This window comes from Stenella coeruleoalba (assembly GCF_951394435.1).
Source record: "Stenella coeruleoalba genome assembly, chromosome: 7".
Lineage (NCBI taxonomy): Eukaryota > Metazoa > Chordata > Mammalia > Artiodactyla > Delphinidae > Stenella > Stenella coeruleoalba.
This window is the reverse complement of record NC_137153.1, coordinates 120349209-120369386: the sequence shown is the minus strand read 5'-3', so window position 1 is coordinate 120369386 and position 20178 is coordinate 120349209.

The following is a 20178-nucleotide window of genomic DNA, read 5'->3' as shown; positions in this document are numbered from 1 at the left end:
AGCCATGTGGTGTGGCCAAAAAGCAAAATACAAAAAACAACAAAAAAAGGAGAAATAAAGTATTCCCAGACAAACAAAAACTGAGAGAGTTTGTTGCTAGCAGACCTTCCCTTTAAGAAATGCTAAGTGGAGTCCTTCAGGCTGAAATGGATGGACATTAGACAGCAACTCGAATCCACGTGAAGAAATAAACAACAGGAAAGGTAACTACATAGATAAATATAAATGTCAGAATTAATGTATTTTGGTTATCAACACCTCTTTTTCCTCCATCTGATCTAAAAGGCAACTGTATAAAACAAAAATTATAAATCTATGACAGTGGACACACAACGTATAAAGGTATAATTTGTAACAGTAAACAACATGAGGGAGGGATGGCCCAATATAGAAGCAAAGTTTTGTATACTATTGAAACTAATCTGAAGTAGTTTATTATAAATTAAGATGGTAACTGTAACCTCCAGAGCCACCAATAAGAAAATAACTCAAAATATATATCATAAAATAGAGAAGAAAATGGTACAGTAACAAGTATCTATCTAACACTAAAGAAGACAGTAGTAGAAGAACTGGAGCACAGGAAAAGTGTAACATATAGAAAATAAGTTGCAAAATGACAGGAGTAAGTGTTTCTGTATAAGTAATTATATTAAATGTAAGTGGATTAAATTATCCAATTAAAAGGCAGTGATTGACAGAAAGGATAAAAGAAAAAAAAGTAATCCAACTATATGCTGTCTACAAGAGACTCACTTGAGAACCAAAGAAACAAATAAGTTGAAAGTAAAAGAATAAAAAAAGATATTTAATTTAAACAGTAAGCAAAAGGGAGCTGGAGTGCCTATTCTGATATCAGACAACGTAGACTTTAAGACAAAAATTGTCACAAGAAACAAAGAAACACATGAACTAATGATAAGGGCGGCTCAATGCATCAAGAAGATATAACAATAATAAACATGTATGCACATAATAACAGAGCCCTAAAATATATGAAGCAAAAACTAACAGAATTGAAGGGAGAAATAACAGTTCAACAATAATAATTGGCGACTCCAACACTTCACTTGCAAAATGGATGTTACAACTAGACAGATGATGAGCAAGGCAATAGATGACTTGAATAACAATAAAAACCAACTAGACCTAACAGACATCTATAGATCACTGTACCCAACAACAGCAGAATACATAGTCTTCTCAAGTGCACATGGAATATTCTCCAGGGTAGACAATATGTTAGGCCACAAAACAAGTCTCGGTAACTTTTTTTTTTTGCGGTACGCGGGCCTCTCACTGTTGTGGCCTCTCCCGTTGCGGAGCACAGGCTCCGGACGCGCAGGCTCAGCGGCCATGGCTCACAGGCCCAGCCGCTTCGCGACATGTGGGATCTTCCCGGACCGGGGCACGAACCCGTGTCCCCTGCATCGGCAGGCAGACTCTCAACCACTGAGCCACCAGGGAAGCCCTCGGTAACTTTTAAAAGATTCAAATCAGACAAAGTATCTCCTCTGAGCACAGAGGAATGAAGTGAGAAATCAATAACAGAAAGAAAATGTGAAAGTTCACAGATATGTGGAAATTAGAGAACATACTCTTGAACAACCAATGGGTCAAAGGAGAAATCACAGGGAAATTAGAAAATACCAAAAAAATGAAAAAAAAAAACCCAAACATACCAAATCTTACCCATAAAGGACCACAACAAAAGCAGTACTCAGAGGGAATTCCCTGGCGGTCCAGTGATTAGGACTGAGCACTTCCACCACAGGGGGCATGGGTTTGATCCCTGGTTGGGGAACTAAGATCCCACAAGCCATGGCACAGCCCCCCCCCAAAAAAGTTGAAAACCAACTAATGTAATAAACTATATTAAAAGAAAGAAAGGAAAAAAACACACATGATCATGTTATGAGCTGAATTGTGTGCCCCCAAAATTTATATATTGAAGTCATAATCCCCAGTACCTCAGAATGTGACTGTATTTGAAGATAGGGTCTTTAAAGAGGTAATTAAGTTAAAATGAGGTCATTAGGGTATGCCCTAATCCAATATGACAGATGTCCTTAGAAGAATAAAAAATGTGGACACTAACAAGTATAGAAAAAAATAATCTTTTCAACAAATAGTGCTGGGATAACTAGATATCCATATACAAAAGAATAAAATTGGACCCCTACCTCACACCATATACAAAAATGAACTCAGAATGGATCAAAGACCTAAAGGTAAGAGCTAAAACTATAAACCCGGGACTTCCCTGGTGGCACAGTGTTTAAGACTCTGTGCTCCAAAGGCAGGGGGCCCGGGTTTGATCCCTGGTCAGGGTACTAGATCCCACATGCATGCTGCAACTAAGAGTTCCCATGCCACAACTAAGGAGCCCGCCAACCGCAACTAAGGAGCCCACGTGCCACAACTAAGGAGCCCATCTGCCACAACTAAGACCCAGTGCAACCAAATAAATAAATAAATAAATAATAAAACTATACAAACCTTAGAAGAAAATATAGGGTCCTGGTCAGGGAACTAAGATCCCTCATGCCATGCGTGTGGGCAAAAAAAATTTTTAATAAAAGGAAGATAACCTGTGTTGGCAAGGAGGTGGAAAAGTTGGGACCCTCATACATTGCTACCGGGAATGGAAAATGGAGCAGACCCTTCAGAAACTAGTTTGTTAGTTTCTGAAGAAGTTAAGCATAGCATTACCATATGACCTAGCAACTCTACTCCTAGATATATACCCCAAAGAACTGAAAACAGATGTTCAAAAAAATTGTACACAAATGTTTACAGGAGTATTATTCATAATAGTCCCAAAGTGAAAACAAAATGTCCATCAGCTGATGAATGATAAGTGAAACGTGGTATGTCCACACAATGGAAACTTACTTAGCCATGAAAAGGAATGAAGCATTGATACATGCTACAACATGGATAAACTTTGAAGCTATTGTGCTAAGTGAAAGAGGCCAGAAACAAAAGATCACATATTGTATGGTTTCATTTACATGAGATATCTATAACAGGTGACCCATAGAGACCGAGAGCAGATTAGTGGTTGTGGTGGGCTGGCGGGTGGGGGGAATGGGGAGTGACTGCTTGACAGGTGAGGGGATTTCTGGGGTGATGAACACGTGCTGGAATTAGGGAGTGGTGCTGGTTGCCCAACATTGTGAATATCCTAGAAGTCATTCACTTTAAAGTGGTTAAAGTGGTGAATTTTACCTCAATAATAAGAATACTTAAAAGCTACTGGCTGACCCTCATTTTAAAAAATTATTTATTTATTGATGGGCTGTGTTGGGTCTTAGTTGCGGCAGGTGGGATCTTCGTTGTGACGTGCAGGCTACTCTCCAGTGTGGCGCGCTGGCTCCAGAGCTCACGGGCTCAGTAGTTGCAGTGCACGGGCTCTCTGCTTGTGGCTTCTGGGCTCTAGAGTGGGCGGGCTTAGTTTCCCCGCGGCACGTGGGAATCTTAGTTCCCCAACCAGGGATTGAACCTGCATCCCCTGCATTGGAAGGCGGATTCTTAACCACCAGGCCACCAGGGAAGTCCCTTTTTTCTTTTTTTTTTTTTTTGCTGACCCTCATTTTGATGGCTGGTTGACAGGGAGAATGCAGAAAGGGAAGGGGTTGGCTCCACCCTTGGGAAATGCCTCTGGTCTGGAGCATGGCTCTTCAGAAGCCATGGGGTCCTGGGTAGGTTGGTTTTGGTGAGGAGAAGGGCATGGGGCTGAAGGGCAGTTAAATAAGAGAGAAAACAACCAGCGGAAAGGAACGTGTCACCTACGAAGGAGAAGCAATAGAACAGAACAGGGCTCCCAGCAGCGGTGACGGAAACGCTGCGAAATGGCGGCGTACGGAGAGAGCACAGCTGTCAGCCCCAGTTCTCTGTCGCTTACAGGCTAGGGCAAAGGAAAGGCTTGTGCAGATTAACGTTAGAGCCCTCGGCACAAAGAGACCTCGACCTCGTTCAGAAGACCACGGAAATTTACACTCCAGTGACAGGACATCGCACCCAGAAGGGCCGAGGGACGCTACAAGGGATGGTGAGCCAGGAAGTCGACAACATGTGGGTAACCACTGCTGAGCGTGGACGGACCGTAGGGCGGATGGCGGGGTGACCTCAAGTGCCCATGCTCCCCCTGCCTGGGGCCACACGTTGTCCTTGCTCTGCCATCTGCAGGATCCCCCATCCCGCCAGCCCTGGCCGTTCCCCCCGGACTCTATTTCCACGGGAGAGAAAGAAAGTCCAGTTCTGTTGAAGGTGTTGAAGGCTGCTTTGGACTTCTCTCTTCGGAAGCTGATGTTAACCCAACTTATCTAACGAGAGAGATTTGGGGGCGGCGGGGGGATGAGAGCAGAGCGTTCTGAGTTCTCTCCACACTCGGGAGGATGACAGAGAGCCACTTTCGTCTCCAAGGAAGTAGGTCTTTAAAATGCCAAGGGTAACTGCTAAAATAATAGCTATAGGATGGGTAGCTCCCAAGCCATCACAGGACACAAGAAAATAAGTGATCCTCCGTTGCTTGTACGCGCATCGCCCGCGCTGCCTGGGCAGGAGGTCACGGGGGTTCGGAGCAGCGCTCCCTGGACGTCCGCTGTTGAGAGGCAGCGCGTGCGACCCTGGAGGGCACCCAGAGTTTTGGCGTCTCTCAGATCTGGGTTGAATCCTAACGGCCCCCTCTCCTGTGACCCGCAGCAGCTAAACCCCTCTGAGTCTTGGTTTCCCCACATGGAAAGCAGGGATGAAAAGAGAACCAACATCATAGGGGTTCTGGGGGACAAATAATAAGAGGGGGCTGTGTGTGGAGGTGGAGTGGCCCCGGCCACGGCCCTGAGAGGCGAGCTTAGGACTGAGCAGCGGGCGTCAGGCCTGGGAGCTGAGACCTGGGAGGTGGCGAGCGAAGGGCACCCGTGGGACACCCCTGTCCCCCAAACGCCCCAGTAGAAACTGGCATCATCCTTGACTCCCGCCCCCCCGCCCACATCCAGACGGCCACCGAGTCCTGTGGAGTCTACCTCCTAACTACCACTCCAGGACGTCTGGTCCCTCTTTTGCTGTACAACCACAGCCGCCCCTGGCTTCCACAGAACAGCTGGAGGAACACCTCACTGCTGCTGCCAGCGCGTCAGAGCTGTGCCATGTCCCCAGCCCAGCCTGCAGGTCCCATGCGCTCCAGCCCACCACGTCTTGGGCACACTGGCCACCTCCCAGACCCTTGGGCTCGCCAAGCTCCTTCCCGCCACAGGGCCTTTGCATAAGCCGTTCACTCTGCTTATAACACTCCTCCTGTCCCCTGCCTCGCTGTCCCTGGCTCCTGCTGCTGACCTTTAGGCTCTCAGGGGCCCCCTCCTCAGGAAACCTGCCTGCCCTGCCTCACACTTTGTAGCTCACACGCACGGCTGCACCCACCCATCGCAGGACTCGCTCCCACTGAGGAGCACAACCCTTGGGCCGTGTGTTGCTCCCAAGGTCCATGGTGCTGAGGCTGTTTCCATCCACCTGCACCTCCCTGGTGCTTAGCACAGGCGAGCTCTCAGCCCTCGGGGGTGAGTGCTGGGCAGGGCTTGGCGCACGACCCTTGCCGGACAGCCAAGGGGAGACACCAGGAGCAAATGAAGTCACCGAGGCAGCCCTCGGTGTGTGGCTGCTTTAATTGTAATAGCTGCTCATTTGAGAAAGAAGACTTTTATCTTGTTTATTTATTTAGTCTTAGTTGTGGCACGCGGGCTCCTTAGTTGCGGCATGCAAACTCTTAGTTGCGGCGTGCATGTGGGATCTAGTTCCCTGATCAGGGATCGAACCTGAGCCCCCTGCATTGGGAGTGCGGAGTCTTATCCACTGCGCCACCAGGAAAGTCCCAGAAAGACTTCTAAAGCTTTTCAAATTGATGCTGTTTTTTCTTTTCTTTTTTAAAATTTATTTTATTGAAGTATAGTTGATGTACAAGGCCGTGTTAATTTCTGCTGTACAGCAAAGTGATTCAGTTTTACGTATATACATTCTTTTTATGTTCTTTTCCATTATGGTTTATCACAGGATATAGAATATAGTTCTCTGTGCTATACAGTAGGACCTTGTTGTTTATCTATTCTATTGAATATATATAATAGTTTGCATCTGCTAATCCCAAACTCCCAGTCCGTCCCTTCCCACCCCCCTCCCCCTTGTCAACCACGAGTCTGTTTTCTAGGTCTGTCTCTGTTTTGTAAACAAGTTCATTTGGGTCGTATTTTAGATTCGAGATGTAAGTGATATCATATAGTATGTGTCTTTCCCCTTCTGACTTACTTCACGTAGTATGGTAATCTCTGGGTCCATCCATGTTGCTGCAAATGGCATTACTTCATTCTTTTTTACGGCTGAGTTATATTCCATTGTGAATATGTACCACATCTTTTTTTTTTTTTTTTGCTGCGCCGTGCAGCTTGTGGGATCTCATTTCCCCAACCAGGGATTGAACCCGGGCCACGGCAGTGAAAGCCTGGAATCCTAACCACTAGGCCACCAGAGGACCCCCTACTACATCTTCTTCATCCATTCACCTGTCGGTGGACATTTAAGTTGTTTCCATGTCTTGGCTATTGTGAATAATGCTGCTGTGAACATAGAGGTGCGTGTATCCTTTCGAATTATAGTTGCTTATATGTTTTCTTAAGTAGGAAAATGAATGGCTATTCAAGTTCTCCCCCCACAACGTGTCTCTGCATTAGGGGGAGCTGGGCACAGTGATGTCCCGTGGGACCTTCTCTAAGTAGGGGGAAGAGTCGTCTTCCTAAAAGCCTTGAGACACAGTAGAAAGTAAGTGTGGGGGGCAGAAGGTGAGGGGGGCCTCACACCTGCCTCTCCTTGCCGGGGGCCTCCGTTCCTCCGCCTGGGTGCTCCCTTTGAACCACATTCCATGCAGGACCAGGCCGCCCCACCAGAACGGCAGCACTGCCCTGCGCCAGCCCCGCACCAACCCTGGAGCTTCCACGCCTGCACCTGCACTGGGTGCTGCCACTGACCCACCTTATAGAAGAGAAACCGAGGCTAAGGGGACGTAGGCATCAGTAGGTGTCAGTAGGTATCAGAGCCGGGATCGGCCAACACCCAAAAGGGCTCCCCCACTGGCTCCCCTGCATGTACTGTGCCCATATTGGCAAAGTTCTGCACACAACACCAGGAGGTCCACAGAGGCCAAGGGGGTGCAGGGACCCCAGGTCAATAAGCGGGTCATAGAGTGGAGCAGGGAGCCAGGGTGGTGCGCAGTCGTGTAACCCCTAGAGCTTGGCAGGGCTGGGGCAACACCGCAGAGGGAGCTGCATGCAGCCCTGCCGGTCTTCCCGGTGCCCGAGGCCATCCAGGGCAGCCACACCACCAGGAGCAGAGAAGGAGCCGGAGAAGGATGGACGCCTGCCTCTAGTGTCTCTACGCTGCCGTGAGCCCAGGCGCCTACACACCCACGAGCCTGTGACCCTTGCGTGGCCCCTCCAGTCTCTTTAAAAATAAGCTTTTAATTTTGGAATGGTTTTAGATTTACAGAAAAGTTGCAAATGGCACAGAGAGTCCCATGTATCTTTCTCGCAGTTTCCCCATCCTTCCCACCTTACATAGCACAGAACGTCCGACACAACTAAGAAGCCGCCTTTGGCACAGACTGCATCTGGGGTTTGCCAGCGTGTCCGTTAGCCTCGTCCTCTGTTCAGAATCCCCAGATGCCGCTTGGACTCCAGCTGTCAGCCTCCACCCCTCTGTGGCAGTTTCCCAGATTCTTCTTGTTTGGAGAAGTACTGGTGAGGTGTTTCGCAGAATGTCCCCCAACCTCGGGTTGTCTGAGGTTTTCTCATGATGAGTCTGGGATTATGGGTTCTGGAAAGAGACCACAGAGGTGGAGAGCCCGTCTCATCCCATCCCATCCTGTTGGGGTCCATGCTGTGCATCGCTGCCTGAGGCTGTGTCTTTTTTTTTTTTTTGCGGTACGCAGGCCTCTCACTGTTGTGGCCTCTCCCGTTGCGGAGCACAGGCTCTGGATGCGCAGGCTCAGCGGCCATGGCTCAGGGGCCCAGCCGCTCCGCGGCATGTGGGATCTTCCCGGACCGGGGCACGAACCCGTGTCCCCTGCATAGGCAGGTGGACTCTCAACCACTGCGCCACCAGGGAAGCCCCCTGAAACAGTTTTAAACTGTTTTAAACTGTTAACTTGAAATTATACAAAGTATGTTCTCTGACTATAGCTGAATTAAATTAGAAATATCTAACTCACATATATAAGAAAATCCCCAAACAGGAAATTAAACAACACACTTTTAAATAACCTATGAGTCAAAGAGGAAGTCTCAAGGGAATTCAGAACATAGTTTAGATGTAATGAAGATGAAAATATATCAAAATTTGTGGAATGCAGCTAAGGCATAGCTTGGAGGCAGGAACTTCAGAGCATTAAGTGCTCATATTAGAATAGAAGAATGGTCTCAGATCAATAATATAAGCGCCCTCCTTAAACTAGGAAAGGAAAAGTAAAATAGAGCCAAAGTAAGCAGAAGGAAAGAAATAACAAAAACAAGAGCAGAAAAATCAATAAGATTGAAAACAAAAGCAATAGAGAAAATCAATGCGACTAAGAGCTGGCTCTTTGAAAAGTCCAGTAAAATTAGTAAAACTACAGCTAGACTGACAAAAGAGAGAGAAAACACAATTTACCAATATCAGGAATTAAAGAGAAGATAGCATTACAGACCCCCCCCCCCCCACACACACATTACGGGGATGACAAAACAATACCACAAGCAACACTCTGCACATAACGTCATCAGCTTCGACGAAATGAATGAATTCCTTGAAAAGCACAATCTTACCCAAACTCACCCAAGAAGAAATAGATAACACAAACGGTCTCATATCTAGTGAATAAATAGAATTTTCAGTTTCAAATTTTATGAAAAAGAAAATAATCTAGACCCGGACAGTTTCACTAGAAATTCCACTCAAATCTAAAGAAGAAATAACACCAATTCTACATAATCTCTCCCAGAAAATAGAAGAGGAGGAAAGTCTAGCCCCTATTATGAGGTCAGCATTCATCTGATACAAAACCTGACAAAGGCAATTCAAGAAAAGAAAACAACAGACACATATGCCTCATGAACATATGTGCAAAATCCCTAATATAATATTAGCAAGTCAACTGCAGAAACAAATAAAAAGAATAACACTTCATTACCAAGCGAGGCTTACCCTAGGAATGCAAGGCTGGTTTAACATTTGAAAGTCAGTGAAGGTCATCCAGCATGTGAACAGACTAAAGAAGAAAAATCACGTGATCACACCAATTGATGCAGAAAACGCTTTTTGACACAAATCCAATATCAATCCGTGACAAAACCCTTGAAAACTAGGAATAGAAAGCAATTTTCTTAACCTTAAGGGCATCTACAAAAACCTATAGTCAATTTCATACTGAATGGTCAGAGACTGGATGCTATCCAGTAAGATCAGGAATCAGGCAAGGTAGTCCACTCTCAGTTTCCAGCACTGAGAAGTTTCTTGCAATAAGACAAAAAAAGCAGGGTGGGGGCCATCTTTTCAAAGAACAAACTTTTGATTTCATTGATTTTATTGTTTTTTCTATTCTCTATTTTATTTATCTCTGTTCTAGTCTTTATTATTTTCTTTCTTCTGCTAGCTTTGGGTTTAGTTTGCTCTTCTTTTTCTAGTTCCTTAAGGTGTAAATTTAGATTGTTGATTTGAAGTCTTTCTTTTTTTAAATGTAAGTCTTTACGGAGATAATTTCTTTTCTTAGTGCTGCATTCACTGCGTCCATTAAGTTTGGCATGCTGTGTCTTTGTTTCCATTTGTCTCAAGATATATTCCAACTTCCCTTGTGATTTCTCCTTTGATCGATTGGTTGTTAAATAGAGTGTTATTTAAATTCCACACACTTAAAAATCTTCCTTCCTTCTGCTGTTGATTTTTAGTTTCATTCCATTGTGTTGGGAAAAGACACTGTATATTTCAATCTTTATAATCTTTTAAAGCTTGTTTTGTAGCCTTACATATGGTCTATCTTGGAGAATATTCCATAAGCACTTGAGAAAATGTGTCTTCTGCAGTTGTTGAATGGAGTGTTCTGTATATGTCTGTTAGGGTCAATTGGTTTCTACTTTGCTTTATATATTTTAGAGCACTGATGTTTGGTGCACATACGTTTATAATTGCTACATCTTCTTGGTGAATCAATTCTTCTATCAGTGAGTGATGTCATTCTTTGTCTCTTTTAATAGCTTTTAAAAGGTTTTAAAGTCTATTTTGTCTGATACTAGTGTCGCCCCCCCTTGGTCTCATTGGTTGCTATTTACATGGATAATATTTTTCCATCCTTTCACTTTTTTTTTTTTTTGGCTGTACCACAGGCATGCAGGATCTTAGTTCCCCAACCAGGGATTGCACCGGGGCCCCCTGAAGTGGAAGCACAGAGACCTAACCACTGGACCACCAGGGAATTCCCCATCCTTTCACTTTCAACCTATCTGTGTACTTAGATCTAAAGTAAATTTCTTTTGCTTGATTTTTGGCAAAAGTCCAGAGACATTTCAATAGGGAGAGGATAGTCTTTTCAACAAATGGTGTTGGAAGAATTGTACATTTATTGCATTAAAATGTACCTATAGCTCACACCTAATACAAAATGTAACTCAATCTGGATCATAGATCTACGTGTAAAATGTAAAATTAGAACTCTTTTAGAAGAAAGACCATGGACTAGGCAGAGTCGTTAGATACGACATGACAAAAACAATTCATAAGAGAAAAAAATTGGTAACTTGAACTTCATCAAAGTTTTTTAAAAAACCCTTTATTTTGTGAAAGACACAGCTAAGAGAATGACGATAAGTACAGACTGGGAGAAAATGTTTGTTACTTACATATCCTGCAAAGGAATGTATCTATAATATAGAAATAACTCTCATTACTCAAAAATAAGAAAACAAACAACCCAAATTTACAAATGAGCAAAATAGGGAATTCCCCAGCAGTCCAGTTGTTAGGGCTCTGCGCTTCCACTGCAGGGGGCACAGGTCCGATCCCTGTTTGGGGAACTAAGATCCCGCAAGCCCACGGTGTGGCCAATAAAAATTTTTTTAAAAATTTTAATTAGCAAAATATTTAAACAGAATAAATACTTCACCAAAGAAGATATGGAGGTGAAAACTATGCACAACAATAGCCCAAAGATAGAAACAAACCAATTGTCTCTCAATAGATGAATGGATTAAAAAATGTGGTCTAGACGTGATGGAATTTATTCATGCATAAAAAGGAATGAAGTACTGACACATGCTACTGTGGATGAACCTTGAAGACATGATGCTACTAATCCAGACTGGAAGGGAAAAAGAATTCATGATTCCACTGGTATGAAGTACCTACATGGGCAAATTCAGAGAGACAAAAAGTAGAATAGAGATTCTCAGCGGCTGGGTTGGGGGAGGTGGGAATAGGAGGTTTGTGTTTGGTGGGTACAGAGTTCATGCTTAGGATGTTGAGGACGATGAAGAAGTTCTGGAAATGGATAGGGGTGATAGTTGCAACAACGGGCTGAAGGTACTTAATGCCACGGAATTATACAGTTGACCCGTGAACAACATGGCTTTGGACCGCATGGCTCCACTTATCTGTGGGTGTTTTTCAACAGTAAATACTGCTGGATCCACAGTCAGCTGAACCCACAGGTGCAGAACTACAGATACAAAGGAACTGTGTGTACGGAGGAGCCATGGACAAGGAGGGCTGATGGAAAGTTCCAGGTGGATTTTCAGCTACGTGGTGGTTGGCACCCTTTACCCCCGAGGTGTTCAAGGGTCAACTGTATAGTTAAAAATGGCTCAAATGGTAAATTTTATGTTCTGTGTATTTTACCGCAGTAAAAACTGTTGGCAAAAAGCCCGCAGTGAGACTTCACTGCATATCTATTAGAACGGGGAAACACCTGATCATACCGAGTCCCGGTGAGGCCGCTGAACAACGAGAGCTCTTGCACACTGCTGGTGGGGATGCAAAACGGTCCAGTCACGCTGGAAAACAGCTTTGCAGTTTCTTAAAAGTTAAACACATACTCACCCCAAAGAGCCAGCAATCCCACTCCTGTGTATTGACTCAAAATAAAACCTCTTCATGGGGCTTCCCTGGTGGCGCAGTGGTTAAGAATCCGCCTGCCAATGCAGGGGACATGGGTTCAAGCCCTGGTCCGGGAAGATCCCACATGCCGCGGAGCAACTAAGCCCGTGTGCCACAACTACTGAGCCTGCGCTCTAGAGCCCTCGAGCCACAACTACTGAGCCCCCGCGACACAACTACTGAAGCCCACGTGCCTAGAGCCTGTGCTCCACAACGAGAAGCCACTGCAATGAGAAGTCCACGCGCCGCAACAAAGAGTAGCCCCCACTCACCGCAACTAGAGAAAGCCGTGCACAGCAGCAAAGACCCAATGCAGCCAAAAATAAATAAACAAAACAAAAAACCTCTGCGTGAATGCTTATAGCAGCTCTATTCATGATCACCCCAAACTGGAAACAACCCAATTGCCCTTCAGTGAGGAAATGGTTAAACAGACAGCAGTCCATCCATGCAATGGAATATTACTCAGCAACGAAAAAGAACAGACTTGATACAGCAACTGCATGGATGGCTCCCAGAGGCAGTACGCTGAGTGAAAGAAGCCAGTCTCCAAGGTCACCTACTGTCTAATTCCGTTTGTATGTCATCCTGGAAAAGACAGGACTGTAGGCTGTAGGACACATCTGTGATGGCCAGGGGTTAGGGATGGGGGGGATTTGACTGCAAAGGGCAGCAGGAGGGATTTGAGCGTTTGGTATTCGACAGTCCTGCTTATGGTGGTGGTGGCACAAACGTACATGTGTGTGCAACTCAGAGAACTGGAGAGCACCCCTCCCATTTCAATTTTACGATATATCAATTTAAAAAGAAGTAAAAGACTTGCAAACATCTGGACCTTCTGAGTGCTCACTGGGGTCTAGACCCTGCACCGCATTCCACGTTATTACATAAGAATCCTTCACACACCCCACCAGTTGGGCTTACCATTCCCATTTTACAGATGAGGAAACTGAGGTGTAGGGAGCGGCCTGGGTGTGTCTGACTGCAGAGCTCACGCTGGTAGCGACTACGCAGTTGAGAGCCTTGTGAAAGTCAAGTCCGTGTTCAGGCTGTGGGGGCAGCAGGCCTGCTTCATGGAGCCTTCAAGGAGACTGAGAAGATGCCCATGGCTTCTCGGGGATAAACCAGGACTCTGGCACTGGACAGACCACCCAATGGGAGGGGGACAGAGGCCAAGAGCCAAAGCGGATCCCTCGGGTCGGCTGGCTGGGCGAGCACCGCAGGATGGCTGGAGCTGTCTGGACACCGTGCCAGGCAGGCCGAGGCAGCTGTGGTCACACCACGGCTGCTTCGAAGCTCCCATCGGCCAGCACAGGCCCTGCCAAAGGAGCAGCCCTGGGCCAGGACGCTCCCCACCCCTGAAAGCATAGCTGAAGAGGGGGTACTGGCCAAAAGTGGCCTCCCCCAGGCTTGCCATTGGGAACGGGATCAGGAGAGACTGAGGCCCTTAGAAGGCCGAGCTGAGGCTGAATGGGGTCGGGGTTGGGGGAGAGGGCCGCGGGGGGCGCGGGGGGCAGCGTCAGACGGAGCAGAGGCTGGGAAAGCAGGGGGGATGGCAGGCCTGACCGAGGTCTCAGCCACAGGGACAGATGGGGGGGTGGACTCGTCCGAGGGACGGGTACGTCGGGGCTGGCCCCAGAACAGTGTTCCTCTGAGCGTGGCCAGGATGCTGCAGGGGGCCAGCTGGGGCTGCAGTCACCTGGGCTCCCACCAGGCACACGGGGGGCCCCAAGTCTGAGAGGCTCTATGACCAGTGAGGCGCCCAGAAGCCAAGGTCCCCTGCAGCCTCGCTACCTGCGGCAGCTCTCAGAGGGGCTTCCCCTGCTGCCCTCCCTTGCACCCACCAGAGGTAGCCTGGGGCACTGGGGGTGGCTCTGCACTCAGGGCCCCGAGCGCCGCAGACAGCAACGCTAGCCCCTCTAAGACTGAAACCCAGCCCCGTTGGTCTCCTTGCCTCGGACTCACTGCGGGCTGCGCCGTCCAGGCCCAGGCCCACCTCCTTCTCCCAGCATTTCCTAACGGGTCGGGCTCCCTGCGCAGCTGAGAGCTGGGCCGAACGCCTCGGGCTCGCGATGGCTTCGCTCTGGCAACAGCCCTACAAGGCAAGTCCGCCCTCACATCACCCGCATTTTCAGGGGAGGCAGAACCCATGGAATGAGTGTCCAGGCCACTCTGGGTGACCCAGCCAGTCTCTGGGTGCCACGGTCTGAGCCCAGAGCCCTGCTCTCAGCCCCGTTCCTACTGCTGTCCCAGGAGGGTTGGTTTCTTCCATCCTTGTGTCTTCCGGACCCTCTGCAAGCTTGGGGCAAATCCCCGGGTGTGGGGAGCTGCAGGCTCGCCTCCCTGCCACGCGTCATCCTCGAGCTGAGCTTTTCCGTCCCCCTGTCTACGTCCTGCGGACGCTGTCCGCAGCTTGCTGGCCGGGCCCTGCCTGCTCCAGCCTCACGCCTTCCCTCCTCCACCCCGCTGGCCTTTGTTTATGTGGCCTGTTCTCCCCTCCCCGACCGCCCTGCCCCACCGGCCTGCACCCTGATTGTGGGCCAGCCCCTGCGCTTCGGGGGCCTCTGGTCAAACACCATCTGGGAAGGCCTCCTAGACTTTCCACCAACCCGCTAGAAGCCTATTCTAGAACCTGGCACCACGTTCTGGGACCACTGGCTTGTGGGTCTGGCTCCCTTTAGACAGAGAGCTCCCCTGGGCAGGGGCCCTGTGGGGCCAGCTTCACAGCCACGGCCCCTGGCAGCACGGGGTATGTGGGCCCATTCTGGGGGTGCTGGTGGGTGGGTGAGAGGGGGCCGGGGAATGGGCTGGATGGAGGGAGAAATGTTTGCAATGGCCTACCTAAATCATATGTCATTCTCCTGCTGTGGAAATGAAGGAAAACCGAGACCCATTATTATTCCCTTTAATCACAACGAACATCCGATTGGAAGAATCTCGGGGGGGGGGCATAAAAGGAAAACTGAAGGGTGCCCCCTCCCATCCTTCCTAGTCCTCTCCCCCGGGCACCTGTGACAGGGATGAATCCTCCAGAGACTGTGCCCGCAGATTCTCACTTTCTCCCTACACACAGCTTTATTTCACAACAATTGTATTATTCTCTTTCTCCATGTGCCATGGCGGCCGTCCCTCCACTCACGACGCCCCCAGCTACCTCATTCTTCTGGAGGCTGCAGAATGTTCCAGTACCCAATGTACCATGATGGATTCACCTCTTCCCCTAGGGATGGACATTTATGTTGTCTCCAATTATTTCATCCTTATAAATAATGTTGCTGTGGGATCTCCCTGGTGGTCCAGTGGTTAGGACTCCGTGCTTGCACTGCAGGGGCCCAGGTTTGCTCCCTGGTCGGGGAACTAAGATCCCGCAGGCCTTGTGGAGCGCCCAAAAAAAAAAAAAAAAAAAAAGGTCGCCGTGAACTTCCTTGGGCAGCCTGCAGCCTTCTGCAGCTGTGTCCGAGGGAAAGATTCCCCGAAGGGAACGGCGGCAGGGTCTATGTGTTCTAAATGGCACTGAGGTCCATCTTTCATTTGGGTTTTAGGGACTACTGTTTCTATTATTTAAATGGCATTCCTACCTTTGCAGTCCTTCCTCTTTGGTCCCCGGACAGCGTTAACATGAATTGATGTCTGGGATTAGAGCTATAGCCAGAAAACCCACGCCCCACTTCCTCTGCCCCAGACTGCGCCAGTCGGCCCCAATTTCGAGTTTGCTCCAACTTCCCAAAGCGGGCCCACAGTGGGGAACGCCTGTCCCACTTGCTGGGAGCTGGAAGCTGGGTGGAGTGGGGTGCCCCTCCCTGCCGCCAGTTCCATGCCCCAAGGTCAGGCTCACACAGGAAGACAGCTGCGAGGAAGCCCTGGCTGCTGGCCAGCCTTGGAGAAGCCTTGTCCACGGTGCCTGCAAATGCGAGGCCCTGAGCTGTTTGCAGGGGGATTTAAAGGCCCCGAGGATGGAGGCAAGTGGGGACGCAGATGCAGGGGGCACCGAGGCTCCTCGGGGGGAGCCAGGGCTGGAGGGAGCGTGCCGGCAGCTGCAGCCGGAGCGCCTGGGCACAGACTTCGGCCCCTGGCGTTTCCCCTGTGTCAGCTTTTCTATTTTAGGCTGGTTGCTCCTCGTCAGGGAATTCTCAGCGAGCCGTGGGAAACCCAGAAAGGCGGGCGCTGGGTCTGCGCGGCTCCCGCGCGCCCTTCCGCGGCCCTGGGGTGCCCTCCAGCACCCGGGCGAGGGGCGCACCCGGGTTGGCAGGCTCGCTCGCCCACACGAAGGTCACCCTTTCCCTGGCCTCACCCTTTCCCTGGGTTACGTGTCCCGTCGAGAATGTTCCCAACTTGCGACCCAGTCGGGCTCCTGGATCTTATCCCACAGAAACAATTTGCAGACGTGAAACCCTGGCAACGGCCCAAGCGTGCAGCCCGGGGCTCACCGCGGCCGTGGGAAGGGGATGGAGAGCGCTGCGCAGGGTGACGTGGGAAAAGCCCGCGACAGGCGCTGAGCAGGAAGGGTGACTGCAGGACGGCTGTGATTACAGTTACGTGGAAACCGTATCTGCGCACGGAAAACGGCGGGCGGCTGGTGGCACGCGCGGGAGACTCAAGGCCGAGGGTGGGGTCAAGCCCCAGCTCTGCCATTCGCTTTGGCCTTGGGACCCTCTGCGCCTCCATTTTCCTTATCTGTGAACCTCAGAATAGCTTACCACCACGTTTGGGGTTTAAGGGGACCGTGTTTATAATCCTCAGGCCAGGAGGACTCAGAAAGGCACACATTAGGGGCTCAGGAAGGGCAGCTGCAGTGGGTTTTATAACAGGGACAAATGGAAATAGTTTGACAGGACCGGGGAAACACCTGTGGGAGACCAGCAGCCAACTTCACATCGCTTAAAAAGGGCCCCCATAAGCCGCTGCTGCACAGTCCACACCGGCTCCCCCTCCCCCCACCCCCGCCAACCCGGAAAACACCTCTAAAGCCTTTGAAAACTATCCCCTGGCTTTTGCGGGCCTCTGATTTCCACCTTGCCTGTCACAGGAGCTGTTTCTTTTCTCGCTGCTGGGACCCTCTCTAACCAGGGGGAGTTCACCCAGGCCGAGGCGGGGAGGAGAATTTGCAGACCATTTGCAGACCGGAACAGGTGGGGCCTGGCTTTGGAAGTGGGAGCCGCGTTCCGCGGATTCCTGCCGGGCGCTCCGCCCAGCCTGGCTCCGGGCCAGACCGGTGCCCGCAGCGCCCAGCTCCACCTGGAGAGGGCCCACCCGGAGGCACCCAGGCCTGGAGCCAGCAGGAGGCTCGAGGCTGAGGGGTTTCGTGGTGGGGACTTTCCAACAAGTGAGAGTAGGTTTAAATCCAACTGCAAGTGAAATCGAACATTCCTGGATTCATTCATCTGGAGGGTCTGTCCCCTACTGTGTCCCCTCCCAGCAGGCATCTCAGCCCAGACGGGCCACCCCTGCTCCTATGAGCCCACAGGAGTGATGGAAGTGGAGGTGGCTTCAGGTGACTGTCCCCACTTTCTTGAGACGGAGGGGCTGCCGGGGATGAGAGCTTTCAGTTCTGAAACAGGACAGTGCCAGGCAAACTGGATGGTCAGTCTCCCTGGGGAGAGCAACCTACAGGGCTGACCTCAGGGAGGGTGGCACCAGGAGGAGAGGCCATGCAGGGGTGCTTCCTAGCCAGTGGGAGGGGGAAGGGAGACAAGGAAGGATACGTGGGGCTGTGGGCTACGCTGGGCAAAGGCCATGGAAGGAGGGAAGCTGACACCAGGAGAAATCTTGTCAATGTCAAAAGCTGGTATTCTTGCTGTCTAATCTGCTCTTTCTGTACCCAGGAAAGTGAGGCCAGGGGAGGAAGAGAAGGAGGGTGGCACAGTTAGGACTAGAAGTGGCTTTCTGGGCACCAGGGTTGAGAGCTGCGGGCCGCTGGGCCCCAGGGGTCGAGGGGCAACTGCCTGTCCTGATGGACTGGTGGGAGGTGTGGGGAAAGGGAGAGCAGAGATCAGGGAGGGAAAAGGGGGACAGAGTCTCCCAAACCAGCTGCCCTGGCGTAGTTACCAGGGGAAAAGGAGTTTTAACACAAAACCCCACTGACCTTGGCTGGCAGGAGCCTTGGGGTCTCCGGGCAGCGTCAGCAGCTCCCTGGAATGTGGCCCAGCAGAGGTGGCCCGTCCAGTCAGGAAATCTGGTGGGCAGTGCCCGCAAGCCCTGGGTCCTGGGCGTCTTCCACGACCCTCCCTTATCAACTGCCATGGAATGCAGAGCTCTGGGCCTGGCCAGTAAAGGGCCAGTTTGCCCACCCAGCGTCCTGCCCACTGTGGGGAGCATCACAGCCTTCCTGCCACGTCTGCCGCGTCATCTGTTCCTCTGTCACCTCCTGGCAAGCCCTGATCGAGTGCTGTCCCTGATGAAATATTTATCACTAGGTGACAAAATACGGTTTTTCAAAAGCTTCAAGTCCTATAAGAAGGTGATGTTCTCCATTTCAGCCCCGCCACTTCCGCAGACCCTTACTGACGGCTCCCGTTGACATAGGTTGTTCCTTTGCTATTCATCCATCCATCCATCCACCCGTCCATCCACCATGCAGGCATCTATCCATCCACCTGTCCATGTATCCATCCACCCACCATCCATCCACCATGCAGGCATCTATCCATCCATCTGTCCACGTATCCATCCACCCACCATCCATCCATCCACCATGCAGGCATCTATCCATCCATCTGTCCATGTATCCATCCACCCACCATCCATCCATCCAGCCGTCCATCCGATAAGCACCACTGGGTGTGTATTGTGTAGTATGGTGGTTGCGAGTGCAGCCTCGGCCTTTCCAGCCCTGAAGTCCATGGTTGCGCCTACCGCCTATGGGTCCTTGGGAAGCTTCTCAACCTCAGTTTCCTCACTGTGAAAAGGAATAAAGGCACTTACTTCACAGGCTTGCTGTGAAGGTGCAGGTGCAGGCAGGTAACATGTAACAAACTTACTAAAGAATAAAGCACGCAGGTGCTTTCTCTCATCCTGGGCCACCTGCGCAGAGTGCTGTGATGAGGACCCCGACGCAGCTCAGCCAGGAGACGCTGGACAAGGAATTACGATGAAAGAAGAGTGTTTCTGCTGAGGAGGAGCTGGGAGCCGTGAAAATGTAGCCAGGAAGACTCACCAGGTTTGGGGCTCGGGGGAGGAAGCCCAAGCGGATGGACGTTGGCTGTCGGTGGGAAGGGTGCCCTGAGAGCAGGAGAGCCTGGTGGAGGGAGCTGGGTGAGTCGGGAGGTGCCCAGACATGCTCCGGTTGTCTGGTTGATGGGACAGCCTGGATGTGTTGTATTTATAGAAATCGTTCACGGAAACAGGTTCCTTTGCCAATTAGCTGCCGCTGGCCAAAGCACAGTGATAAATGTTCTAAAAGACAAATCTCCAAAATGTTTTCTCCTTCTCTAGTTTTTATTCTCCCTTCCCTTTCCACTTGTGATTTTTCTGAGCCTGACCGCATTTGGGGAGGATTGTAAAAGGATTTAAAACTTAAGACAATAAACAAATCACCTGCTTTTGTTAAATTGCTTTACTGGCTATGTTATTTGCTTTCAGGATTTTAGCTATGACCGCAAAAACACTCAACAGATTTAGAAGATTTTCTCATTTTAACTGGAAGGCTCTATCTCCTGGGGGCGGGGGGGAAGGCAAGACCGATTTACCTGGGAGCCTGGTTTGAGTTGAGTTCCAGGGTCAGGAAGTACTTCCGATTTGGGGCTGGGATCCGGGGTGCACAGTTTGGGGGTGGCATTAGGCTACAGGGGGAGGCCAGTCTGGTAAACCCCGCCAGCAGAGACTGGGTTTGGACCCGAGGGCAATGGGAAGCCGGCTCTGAGTCGTAAACTGGGGAGTGACAGATCAGACCGGGGGTTTTTTAAGTTCTTCTGACAGTGCTTCGGAGAGGTTTGGAAGAGGCCAGCTGGGAGGTGGGACTGGGGTAGGGATGGAGGGAGGGAAGAGGATGGCTCTAAGAGCTGTCTGAGAGGTGAG